This window comes from Papio anubis, chromosome 14 (genome assembly GCF_008728515.1).
Source record: "Papio anubis isolate 15944 chromosome 14, Panubis1.0, whole genome shotgun sequence".
Classification (NCBI taxonomy): Eukaryota; Metazoa; Chordata; class Mammalia; order Primates; family Cercopithecidae; genus Papio; species Papio anubis.
Window position 1 is genome coordinate 78,046,328 of NC_044989.1, and position 14,151 is coordinate 78,060,478.

Below are 14,151 nucleotides of genomic sequence, written 5' to 3' on the forward strand. Positions count from 1 at the left end.
GTTTTCTGCTTTGGATTCATTTTTCCCTTTCAATTAGTAATTCATTTAGAAGCGTATCTTCCTTGTTCTTGCTCTGCTTTCTTGAGCCTGTAATTATATGTAAGACTTTTCATTAACCTTTGCACTCTACAATATTTTCTATCCTTTTCTTTACCACGTTTGACTCTACATACTTTATTCTAACATATCTGCTAAATCATTAATTTCCTTATCAATTATTCTCAAACCTGTCTATTGTGTTTTTTTATATTGTTTCCTTTTCACATCTGAAATGCCAATTTTAAGCTTTCCAATTATTTAATAAAATGTTTATATTTTGTTTTTTATCTTCAGAATAATTCTACTACCTGGCATAATTCTACTAGTGATGCACAATTTTTGTTCCTTAGCTCAGCTAGTTTAGATTTTTGTCTCACAACCAGGAATAATTAGACAAGTGTACATCAAAGAGTGAGTGGAGTAGAATTTATTAAGTGAAAGGAAAGCTCTCAGCAAAAAAGAGAGGACGTGGGGGTTGGTTCTCCTACCCAAAGACAGGAAAGTTCCTCAATATGGTTGAGCCTAGTGTTTCTTCTGGGCTGTATAGGTAGTGTGTGCTGATTGGTTTGTGAGTATGCAAAATGGTTAAAGCAAAGACACCACCCAAAGGTGGGCATGACAGTGTAGAAAATCAATTAGGCAGCTGGGCACAGTGTCTCATGCCTGTAATCCCAGCATTTTGAGAGGCCGAGGATACTGGATCACCTGAGGTCAGGAGTTCAAGGCCACCCTGGCAAACATGGTGAAACCTCATCTCTACTAAAAATACAAAAATTAGTTAGACAGGTTGGCATGTGCCTGTAATCCCAGCTACTTGGGAGGCTGAGGCATGAGAATTGCTTGAACCCAGGAAGTGGAGGTTGCAGTAAGCCGAGGTCCCACCACTGCACTCCAACTTGGGCTACACAGCAAATCTCTGTCTGAAAAAAAAAAGAAAAGAAAAAAACAGGTAAAATAGGTGAAAATGAGGATCAATCAGAAGAAAGCATGCCAAACAGGAAGGTGGGTCACAATCCAATCCAAGGATTTACCCAGCACAGTTTCCAGCTTGAAGGTTGGATTTCACAGGGAACCCGTCCCAATCTGCCTAAGGATTTGTCTGCCTCCTGTCTCTATCAATCACTAGCTGGTCTTTTCTGTTATTTTGCTCTTTTCCCTTGTTTTCATTCATTTTGTTTTGCCTCCTTCTGTCCTAGGTTATCTTTGATTTTATGCTGGATATTACATTTTAAAAAATTCATCCTGTTCACTGGCAACATTCATTACAGATATAAAGAATGGTATTGTTTTATATTTTTACAATTTCTTTAATGCCTGACTTAATATAAGACATACTGATTTATTAGATCTACTTCTGCTTTTCGTATGTTGTGATATCACACATTATGTAGTCTCTGGAAAACTCTACTTACTTTACATATGAGAGAGAGAGAGAGAATGAAAAAAAATCAAATAAGATCTTAATATTGTTATATTATCTCAGGACTTCATCCTTTTACCTCTTGAGAGTGGGATGTTAATGGCTTCACATTGCTCCTGATTCACTATTTTTTGTTTGTGCCATTAAGTTTGTCAAAACAATTGAAAATAGTAGAAACCTCACTTATAGAGCCATTGACTCTCATTTCTCTCTTTGTGACATTATGAATGCTAATCTCAAAAGCACAAAGTTAAAAAAAATCATTGCTTTTATCTTTAAATTACCTGGGTCTTCAATCTTCCATCCCTTTGGACAAGTGGAAAATTCCATACTGGTTGTTTTTGCTGGTAAAGTATCTGAAACATACTAAAGTACCCGGTGGTAGGCAGCTTCTAAGATGACCCCTAATAGTTCCTACCTCGTAGTATTCACAGCCTTAGGTCATCCCCTCTTTCCCTTAAGTGTGACCTGGACTGGCTTCAAAATAATTCTAAGAAACTATTTCACTTTCAAAATTACAGGTGATGAAAAGACTGTGGTTTACAGCTTGGGTATTCTCTCTCAGATGGCCTCTTGAATGGTTCACTGTGCAGATAGCCAGCTCTCATGATGTGAGGCAGTCTCAGATGGTCTCTTGAATGGTTCACTCTGTAGATAGCCAGCTCTCATGATGTGAGGCAGTCTCAGATGGTCTCTTGAATGGTTCACTCTGTAGATAGCCAGCTCTCATGATGTGAGGCAGAGTCATGTGGAGTAATCCACAGGGTGGTGGTGTTGAGGTCCATCAGAAAGCACATGAGTGAGTTTAGAAGATCCCTCCACTACCTCCTTTGAAATGAATCTTCAGATAAGATCACAACCCCAACTGGCAACTGGACAGCAAATTCAGGAGAGCACTTATTTCAAAGGTGCCTATGGGTTACGCTTTCCAAATTCCTGATCCTCAGAAATTGAGATGATAAATGCTTGTTTCTTTAAGATACAAAGATTTTTGATAATAAGCTATGCAGTAGTAGATAGTTAACACAGTCTTCTCTTTCCTGGTTTTTCAGGTTTGTGCCGAATATTCTCTTTGCTCAAACTCAAGCCCCTACTTCTAAAAATACAAAACATTGCCTCTCTTCTCTGAATCTTTCTTGAGGCAGGTTCTTAAATTTCTATACCTCCTTATGCACACAAAACACCTATTCCTTCTGACATCTTTCTACCTTTCAGAACCGTTGCTGGTGAAAAGAGTGAAGGTCCTTTGTGTACTTTTTACCTGAATTCTCACGGATCTCTCTGCCTTTTCCAAACAAGGGCAATCTCCTTTCTTTGAGTCATTATTTTCTCACAAATCTTCTACTTGACTGAAGTGTTCAGGGCACATAGGGTGACTTCAGTATGCCTGAGTTTACAAAAGGTTTTTACCTTAAGTTATTTTTTTATTTTTGGTTCTATTACAGTATCTGAGGAAAGGAGCTAAGAGCTTGCATTTCTGTATTATATGAATTGAAAGTTCTGTTACCCACACATAAATTAATAATTTAATTTTTTGCCCCAAATCTTTTCTTAAAACCAACTCACTATAATTTTCTAATTACAGAACAACTTCTTACATCAGAAAATGGATCTGCATTTCTACTCAGAATTCTGTCAGCCTAGGACTAATCTTACTAACTCATTATTAAAAGCTTACTAATTCATTATTAAAATGCTTTGGTTCCCTTTTTATAATTTGTTCATTACAATCCATGTCCTAATGGAATGGACCTTTCTTTGTAATTGTTTACACAGTGCCTTAGTCCAGTTGGGCTGCTATAACAAAAATGCCATATACTAGATGGTTTATAAGCAACACATATTTATTTCTCACAGTTCTGGAGGCTGAGAAGTCAAAGATTGAGGCACTGGCAGATTCAGTGTCTGGGAGCGCGCATTTCTCATAGATGGCATTTTCTTACTGCACACTTACATGGTGAAAGGGTCTAGTTAATTATCTGTGTTCTCTTTTATAAGGGCACTAATTACAGTCATGAGGGCTTGATCCTTATGACCTAATATCCACCCAAAGTCTTCACCTCCTATTATCATCACACTGGGTGTTAAAATTTCAGAATGTGAATTTGGTGGCAGGGGGCACAAGTGTGTTATGGGGGACAGATCATAACACATATATCTGTATTTGTTTTATTTTTCAGAAAGTGATCATATTATTTCTGTGACATATTATGACAGAAAATAATACTACCTTTACACTTGAATCACAATATAGCTATCAAATATACCTTTTCTTGTAAAACTCCATTATATGGAATTTAATATTTAAAAGTGATATTTTAGGCAAATTATATTATTTTTATTACTATCATTTGTAAGTAAACTGTCACCAAGGACTAATGGAAGAAACACACTTCAGTCTACTTGGTATTTTCAAAACTCCTTTCACCAGGTATCGGATTGGCCTCACAGCTTAATCCTTTCATTCCACATTTAAAGAATTTCCCATGATTGTCCTCATATAACAACAATCTCTCTGTGCATAAGTAGATTAATTCTTATCTATTTTATACTTTAAACACTCATACTTCTAGGTATTTTCTACATACTTCTAATTAGACTGTAATTTGTAATTTCTTCTGCACCAACCTAATACAAAATAACTTTTTTTTTTTTTTTTTTTTTTGATTTCACAGGCCTTAATTTATATCAATCACTTTTAAGAAAAGTGAGGTTGAGTAATATTTTTTGAGTCTCTACAATTTATTTAGTGGCATATACACTGCAGATTTCATTCTCTTATCTTTCACATTAGCAATGCAGTTATATATTAGAACAGGACCTTATTAAGATAATAATGAAGATATTTTTCACTGCTCCAGTGGTCACAATTGGATTTTCGTCATTCAGATACCTAAGAATAGTGAACCACAGTCTTTTTGGCACCAGGGATCAGTTTTGTGGAAGATACTTTTTCCACAGATGGGGTGGGGAGTACAGTTTGCAGATGAAACTGTTCCATCAACAGGAATTATATTCTCATAAGGAGCACCCTACCTAGATCCCTCACATGCATGGTTCACAGTAGGGTTCATGCTCCTGTGAGACTCTGATGCCACCACTGATCTGAGAGGAGACAGAGCTCAGGCAGTAATGCTTGCTCCTCACTGCTCACCTCTGGCTTTGCAGCCCCGTTCCTAACAGGCCATGGACTGGTACAGGTCCCTGGCCCAGGGGTTGGGGACCACTGCCTAAGAACATAAATATGGAAATATTTTTGCTGACATGCACCTAACCATTAGGTGGCTAAAAACCTTTTAGCACCCTGGGTAGGATTGAGAGTGGAAATTACTGACTGAGAGAAACAGCAAAATACATTCCTCCCATTGAGAATAAATCACTCTACAATTGGGTTTAATTGCTGGACCTACTTGGTAACTAACAAAAATACCAAACATAATTGATTGCCTCATCATTTGAAAACAAGAGGTCACTGAATCAAATAAATGATAGGTAAATTTAGAACCAATAAAACAAAACATTTTGGATACAAGTTATTTCACTCTTCGACCTGTTGCCATGAGAGTCCCATAAATGGACCAGATTTATAATTAGCTGACTTTCAGTCAATTATAAATAATGACCACTGACACATACAATGCATTCACAAGTAGATGCTTAGATTACCACAAAGGTCTTAAGAACTAAAAAATCAATAATGTAATGAGCTTTGTTTTTTGCTACAGACCAACAAAAAATACACCCTGCAATTTTATTAAAAATTCAGGATGAAAGATTTATATACACTTATGACTAAAATGTAATCATTATTGTAAGAGTGCATGGTAAGCATGACATTATATTTCACTAGTCTTGCTACATTTTAAAATTAATTTGTTCATTCATCTGTCCATTCAGAAAGGATGCTACTATGATATACAACCTCTAAATGGCCCCCGACGAATCCCCAAATCATGTTATTTATGTCATTGTGGAATCCCTTCTTTTTGAGCATGGACTAGATCATGTAACTCACCTCAAATGAATATAATATGGAAAAAGTGATGTTACTTCCAAGATTGATTATAAAGGGATTATGACTTTTTCTCTACTAGGCCCTATTTTACTCTCTCTCTCTCTCTTTTTCTTTCTCTCTCTCTATCTGTCTCTCTTTCTGTTCATCTGTCTCTCACTCTTTCTCTCTGTCAAAGCCCTGATTCTAAGGAAAACAGGAAGGTATGTTTTAGTGAATTCTCATGCTTTTGTTTTGGCCCAGCATCCATTTTGAATGTAAATCTAACGTTCTCATACTAGAAGCAGGACTCAGTCACACTTGACACAGTTTCCAGTTCTTTAACCACATCCCCACTCAGTTCCCAAATTTGATTGGTCCACATATTTGTCTGAAACAACTGCTCCCTGGTGACCACTTCTACTTCCCTATGGGACAGCTAGATAAAGCCTACCTGACTGGCCCCACTGACCCTCAGACCTCACATGAACTGTACAGGTATGTCACAGTGACTACCTCCCAGTCACAGCACTACGTCCTGGAACTCTAAAATTCATGTTTGCTTACTTTAAACCCACCAACTAGAACTCTCTGTGGGTAACCTATTTGGATAAGGTCCTGGATCCAATAAAGGCATTGGCTGATAGTGGCCCCTCTCTCTGTCTCTCTCTCTCTCTCTGCACACTCCCTGATCTCTTTGAGTGGCCTCCAGCATGAGTGTAAATCTCATGACCTCTAAGTAATAAAATCTTTATTTTCATCTTGTGTCTTGCCAGATCATTGAAATAATACTCTCTATCTTAAGGATCCTAAATTAAAATACATACTATAAACAGCCCTACACAGAGGCACGTGTGCCAAAACGATTATCTTTCTGGCTAACTGCCAGTAACAATCTGAGGGCAGCCAACAGCCAAATAAGTGACCTTATAAGAGAATTCTACCCCCAGTGGAGGCTTTAAATAATCACAACCCTGGCAAAGACCTTAATTGTAGCATTATGAGAATTCTGAATCACAGGTACGCAGCTAAATAGTGCCTATATTCTTAATTCAGAGAAATTGTGATGTAACAAATGCTTGTTGAATAAGCTCCTAAGTTTTGGGGTTATTTGTTATGAAGCAATACATAAATAAAACAGTTAAGTATTAATACATAGATTCTATAATCAAATGACCTGTGATGAATTTCTGGCTCCATAATTCTTAGCTTCTTTACTTTAGTCAATTTATAAATTTTCTATGTATCAACGTCCTTATTTATAAAGCAGGTATAATAAGAGTACCTCTCACATCAAGTTCTTTCAAGTTTAAAACCCAAATATACATACAAAGATCTTAGAGCAGTGCCTGATTCACAGTAGTCACTTAAATGTTAGCTATTGAAGCTCATGTATTTGAACAATAATATTAAGAATATAAAAAGTTACTAATACACTTTGTGAAATTGAACAGGTGACATAATCACCTGGGGTCTCAGTATTCTTTCATTCATTCAAAAATATTTACTAAGCACCAATTCTGCATCAACCTGCATAGTTATAGGAAGAGGGAGAGAAAGCAACAGGAATAATAGTGCTGCCATTAAGTGAAAGAGGAAGACTGCAGGAGAAACAGATTTGAGCGAGAATATAAGGGGCAGTCAAATACCAAGAGTGAAGTTGTATGAGCTGTCAATACTTGTGCAGTTAATATGTTATCATTATCTAAGGTGCATTATCTAAGGAGCGGTCATTCTCAAACATTTAAGAGCATCTGATATAGGGCTCAAGAAGTTGCATTTCAACACAATGACAAATAATACTACAGCTGCTGCTCCAGGAATCACACTAGAGCCCATTAATGTGGAATATGCTAAAACAATAATAAAAACGTGAGTTTGATTATTATTATTATCATTTATAATCATCGGGGAAAAAAATGCTTGTCCCCTTAAATATAAAAGTAGTTCTCGGTTTAATTGAGAAACAATTGCTATGGTTACTATGGGAATTTAGTAAATTTTTTGAGTATAAAATATAACCTTCCAATCAACACATTTTTCCTATATAAATGTAATAAACATTGTATTGCACATGGAAATCAATAAGTGGAAATCTTAGTTACACTGTCAGTTCCAAAATAAACAGACTTAGCTGAAAATATTTGTTTCAGGTTTAAGTTACTAGGATATAGAAGTTATCCCTATCTATTTAATGTTGTGTAATATTATTTAAAATTGTATTTTTAAAATTTTATTTTTCAAAGGTCTATTCCTACTATATATTGACTTTGTAATGGAGGCCGTATTAAATTTTTGTATTGCTCTTAAATTTTTAACATCTTTCTTAGGATTTTCTACATAAATAGTCATTTGTAAACAAATGCATTATACTCCTTTATTTCCAATCAATATATTTTTAAATGTTTTTTCTTGCTTAAATGTATTAGCTAGGGTCTCTAGTAGAATGCTAATTGGAAGTATGGAGCAAATGTATTTTCTTTCTTCAAAAATTAGGAAGGAATAATCAATTTTCTACCATTATGTATGATCCTTACTGTAGAATTTTTACAGATACCCTTTATACAGCTTTTTATATTTTTCTGATCATATTTATAATGAATAAATTTTTAATTTTATCAAAAGCTTTTTCTGTACTTCTTGAGATGACTATAGATTTTTTTTTAAATTATAGCAATGTGGAGAAAATACCTTAATTGTTTTGAATGCTAAACTAACATTTCATTCCCAGAATAAAATATTTCTTATGTTGCTGGATTTGGTTGTTAAACTTCTGTAAAAAATCATTGCATTATATTTAAGGGGTACTCATCTGTATTTTTAAAACTTTGACATAATTTGGTCTGTAATGATGAATTCTTAAAATGAGTTTTAAGTATTTTCCACTAATTTCTTGGGAAAGTTTTGTGTAAAAGTGTTATTTTTTCTTGAAATATTTGATATAATTCACCAACGAAAGTAATTAGCCCAGGATTTTTCTTTATTGGAATATTTTTATTTATTAATTTAATTTCTTTAACAGACATAGTGTTATTCTGGTTTTATGTTTCTTCAGTTATATTGTTAGTTTATATTATTTAAAGCATTTGCACATTTCATCAAGAATGTCAAATTTGACAAAGATTTACTGATACTTTTTTCTTTTTATTGTTGTAACACTTGTAGCAGAGGCTAGCAAACTTTTCTTCTGTAAGAAGCCAGATTGGAAATATTTTAGGCTTCTCAGTTAGTGTGGTCTCTGACATAACTGTTCAAATCTGTTGTAATGTGAAAGTAGCCATAGAGAACACAAAAATAAATGGATGTGGCTATGTTACAGTACAATTTTTTTTCCCCCACAAAAACAGGCTGTAGGCAATACTTGGTTTTGAGAACTTAATATGCTGATTCCTAATTTAGACATATCTAGATGTATAAATAGGATCAATTGTCATGTGCCCTGTTGTGTTACAGAGAGTGTCAATTTATGTTTTTTCTTTCTTTTTCCCTCATCAGATTATATAGTGGCTTTTCCTTTTTATTTGTCTTTCTAAAGAGCAAAATTTTGGTTTGATACATTTTCTCTATCTATTTTTTTGGATATAACTTTCTTTTCTAAAATTTTGGGTGAATATTTAAAGTATGCGTTTTAAACCTTTCTTCTTTTCTAGTATAAGCGCTCAAGATTTATAATTTTTCTAAGCATATAGAAGGAATTTGTACCCCACACATTTTAATAAGATATTTTACAAATCTTTTTCACCTTGAAATATTTTCTAAATATCCTTCTGATTTCTTCTTTGATTAGTTAGTTACATAAAAGTGTGTTTCTTATTTTTCAAATTGTTCTGAATTTTTCCAGATATATTTTTGTTATTGTTTCTATTTAAATCCCTGGTAATGAAAAACCAAACTCTGTATAATTTCAAATCTTTGATATTTCCTGAGACTTTTAAAAGAATCACTCAACATATGTTCCATCTCATTAAATGATCTATGTATGCTTGAAAAAAATGTTTATCTATTGCACCACCACAATTCAGCCTGGGTGACAGAGCAAAATTCTGTCTCAAAAAAAAACCTTGATCTTATCCTTTTTGAGTACAATTTTTATAAATATCTGTTAGGTTATGAAGTTGTTTAAATCAGTTACATCTTTATTTTTTGTCTATTATATCAATTACTGAGAAATAGATGTTAACAATCTCTCAATATATTTGTGAGTTTCTGCATCATGGATTCTGAATATCTTTATTGGTTTTATCTTCATTGGCATTGTCACATCTTTTAAATAAATTTACTATTTTTAAATTATGAAGCACTACTTTAAGATAGTGACTGGTAGCACTCACCGTCTTAAAGTGTATTTTGTTGGATGTTAATGTGGAGACATTAGCTTTCTGTAAGTGGTGTTTGCATAGTGCATCCAAATGTTTAATTTTAACTATAAAATGAATCTGTTACAATCAACATATAATTGTGTCTTGTTTTTTTAATACATCCTGATACGCTTTCATTTTAATTGGATTATTTGGTGCCTTTATATTTTGTGTGATTTGTTATATGTTTTCTATTATGCCTGCCATATTGTTATTTGACTTCCACTGTTTTCTGGTTCATAACTTTTCTAAAAGGAAGTCAGTAATAATTCATAATGCTGTTTTCTTTATTCCATGTAATATTTTTCTAGCTGCTTGTAAGATTTTTTTTAATGTACCTTAAATGTTCAGTTATACTATATGTGCTTGGGGTTCTCTAAACTTATTATGTTTATAAATTAATATCTTTTAGCACATTTGGAAATTTTTGCCTTTTTAAGTCTTCTAGAAAAAGTCATGAAATATGTTGTTATTCCACAAATATCTCTTTTCTTTCTCTAGGCTATCAAGTACTTTGCTCTTAAATTGATCTGATAAACCTCTTAAACCCTTAAAATGATATGATAAACCTCTTGATATAGTCCCACAGATCACAAAGATTCATCATTTTCCTCTCTAGTGGTCCCTCTATGCTCTTTAAATCAGATATTTCTATTAATTTGTCTTTACATTTGCTGACTCTCTTTTCTATCATGTTTATGATGATGATCAGTTCATTAATTATTTGTTTTTAATTTTATAAATTTTATTTTTTAAATATAATTTGCTTTTGGTTTAAAAAATCTTATTTTGACTAAATTATATATTTTCATTTATTATGAGCATGTTTTCATTTATGTCATTTATCATTACTATAGTAGTTAGTTTATAATTTTTTCTGTTAAGCCAATATTTAGTTCATCTCAATGTATATCACAGTTGATTGCCCCTATTTTTTGCAATGTAGGTCTACTATGGTCTAGATATATATGTTTCCCAAAACTCATATGTTGCCATTCTAACCCCAATGTGATAGTATTAGGAGGTGGGACCTTGGCATGTGATTAGGTCATGAGGATGGAGCCCTAAAGAATGGGATTGCTCTCCTTGTAAAGAAGACCTCAGAGAGATTTCTTGCTCCTTCACCCTGTTAAGTCACAGAAAAAAAAAAATCTAGTTCTGAACCAGAAAGCAGGCCTTCACCAGATACTGATTCTGCTGGTATGATGACATTGGACTTCCTAGCTTTTAGATCTGTGAGAAAGACATTTCTCTTGTTTATAAGCTACCCAGTTGATCGTCTTTTGCCGTAACTACACAAATGGATTAAGATAGGGTCATATTTCTCCCTGCATATCTGATAATGTTAGATTTTTCCTAGGCATTGTAAATGATACATTGTAGAGACTGGATTCTGTTTTGGCCTTCTGAGGTGACCTGTTTCTATTTTTTTAATGTTGTTTGTTTTAAAAGGAAGATAACATGTCAGTACTTGAAATAAGATGTCTGTCTCTCCTGTGTTGGAAAGCAGCAGAAATCTTTTCTGTTCTTTTAGCTCTAGCTGTGTTACTTGGAGTATTTTCTGGGAATTTGAATTTTGCAGACCTGACCAATATTTAGATCTAGTTTATAAGTAAGAAAGACGTGGCCTTCTGTTGCTCTGTTTCTAAAGAAATTTTCCTCCTCCTTTTCCAGTTGTGGCAGTTATCTGGATTTACGTACTCTGGTTATTCAAGTCAGTTGAGATAATCGCTTTTCTATTGGAGTCTTAACCACCCCTTATAGCACTAGGTGAGGACTTTTCCACTCATAAAAATTGGAAAGGTATCCAATATATCTTCATTTTTCTGCTTTCTGTATTAGTTAATTATTTCTATAATAGATGATTATGTTATCCATGTTATCTCATTTATTACACTGGGTAGGAACTTTTCTCAAATAAAAATTTATAAAAATGGGAAAGGTATCCAGGTTTCTTCATTTTCCTGCTTTACTGTTAGTTGATTATTTTTATAATAGCTGATTATGTTATCCATTTTACATATTTATCTCTATTTTGGACTGCTGTAGGGATTGTATATGCATGTTTAACTTATTACTGTCTATAATTAAATAACATCATATTACTCCATATATATGTGGAAAAGGCCTTATGAAAATATACTTCTTGTAGCTCCTTTTCTCTATCTTGGGATATTATTTTCATATATTTTATTTCTAAATGCCTTTTATACCTCACAGTGTATTATTTTTGGTTTGAAATATTCAGTTATCTTTTAAATAAATTAGATATTTTTAAAAAAGTATTTACCCACATATTTATCATTTCTACTGCTCATAATTCCTTTATGTGTATCTCAGTCCTCATCTAGTATTATTTTCCTTTTATCTCATAAACTTTCTTTAATAGTTTGAATCACATGCAGTGAACTTCTATGCCAGAATATATATCTCCTAAATTTTCTTCCAGCCAAGTATCAACATATAAGCACGATCTAGACAATATACAATTCTGATTATGCCTTTTAATTGTCACTGCTTGACTTTCCTTTATGCTTACTGGTTGGAATGGTAGCAAACACTGGAACAGTCATCATGTATGTGAAATGGAAGCCACAAATTGAGAACAGAAAAAAAGCAACAAGCTACAGGGAGCCTAGGACCATGTCAAGTTTCAACATAAAAATTCAATCTACAAGCTTCAACTACATATGAAAATGATATAAATGAATATTTTTTACGTCATTGTTAATTTTGTGTTTCTTCTATATCAATTGAAATGCTGTCTTATCCTACACAAAATTTAATATCTAGAAGTGGGGTATGACCTAGCAAAATCTTAAATATTTAAATATGTGACATGGCTTAGCAGTGAAGTACTGGACATCAAGGACTAAATAACATAGTCTAGAATTCTGGTGGTTTCTGTAGAGTGTACAATACCTTCTAAGGTAAACTATATACCAATAGAGCTCAAAATTCTAGAGGAAATAACTTTTTTAAATGAGAATTTTAATGCATATTAAAATTATCTCTGCTTTTACAAAAGTAAATTAATAATTTTTAAATAAGAATTTAATGCATATGGCTACTATTTTCTTTGCTTTTACAAAAGTCTTATAAAACAGGATGAATTCAGTTTAAATATAGGCATTAGGTAAGTTTTTTTTTTGCAAACACCTCTGTTAGGGATGCTCTTTGGCTATAGCTTGAACTTCAAGATGACTGAACTCTACAAAAATGGGAAAAAACCTATCCCCCATCCCTAAAATAAAACTGTTATAAGAGATGGCTCTCAAAAAATAAGATTGTGCCCTTAAGCCTTTTTGAAACATCTCCCAGTAATTGTTTTCTACCAGATAATGAGAGCCAGCCAAGCAGGATAGATGAAAAGAATGTCTTTTTCTCTTCACTGAAACCTATTGTTTCAGATGGCCCCAAGTTATATGTGATTAAGTTCAGAGAGACTCTGATGGACAAAGCACAAGACAAGTATATAAAAGACTAGATATTTTAGGCTTAGAAACTATTTCTAAATATCATTGCCCTAGAATTATTTGGAATCCAATAGACAGAAACCTACTAAAGTTTTGAAGAGATTATATTGCTCCAAATACTAGTTTGCTTGAGCAATCCTATGGTTGTTAGATGCCTGAAATAACCTCAGAGAGACCCCCAAACTGACTAGTAGACTGTAAGTTGGAAAACCTGATTCCAAGAAGGTCATATTCTTTTAATGCCTACTTCAGATGGGCCAGAGAAGATAATGTAAAAGGAAAAAAACTTTGCACTAGGTTAAGGTTGACTATGTAGCACTCAGAAAGCATAATCAGTGGTATCAAAGCGGGCTATCCAAGGAACTTAGAACATATTCTACTTCCGGAGTAGGGGACTCTTAGCAATTTCTTCATTACAGGATCTGGTCATTTTATTCAATGGTGGCAATGACATGTTTCTCATTCTCCTTGATGGGAAATTGAATTGCAATTATTCTGCTCCTACTCAACTACTGTATATTGAATATGTAGTTAATTTATGGACATCCTCACCAAGAGGGCATTATATAGAGACACAAAAGGAACAGTATATAACTCAAAGATCCAAAACTTTAGATTTAAGCAACAATCTGTTTGGACATTGGATTATATCTCTTAGGGTATCATTGAATGTATTCTATGCATGGGAACAAATATATACACAAATGTTTGGCTGTAATGAAGTGTGGGTATGGGGGTTCACTTTTTGTATAAAAATATACATTTGGCTTGATGATACCCAACCAGAAAAACAAAATACATTGCCTAGTCTCCATTTTAAGAAAGTATTGCCATGTGACCAATTGCTTATTAGACTGAATATACAAG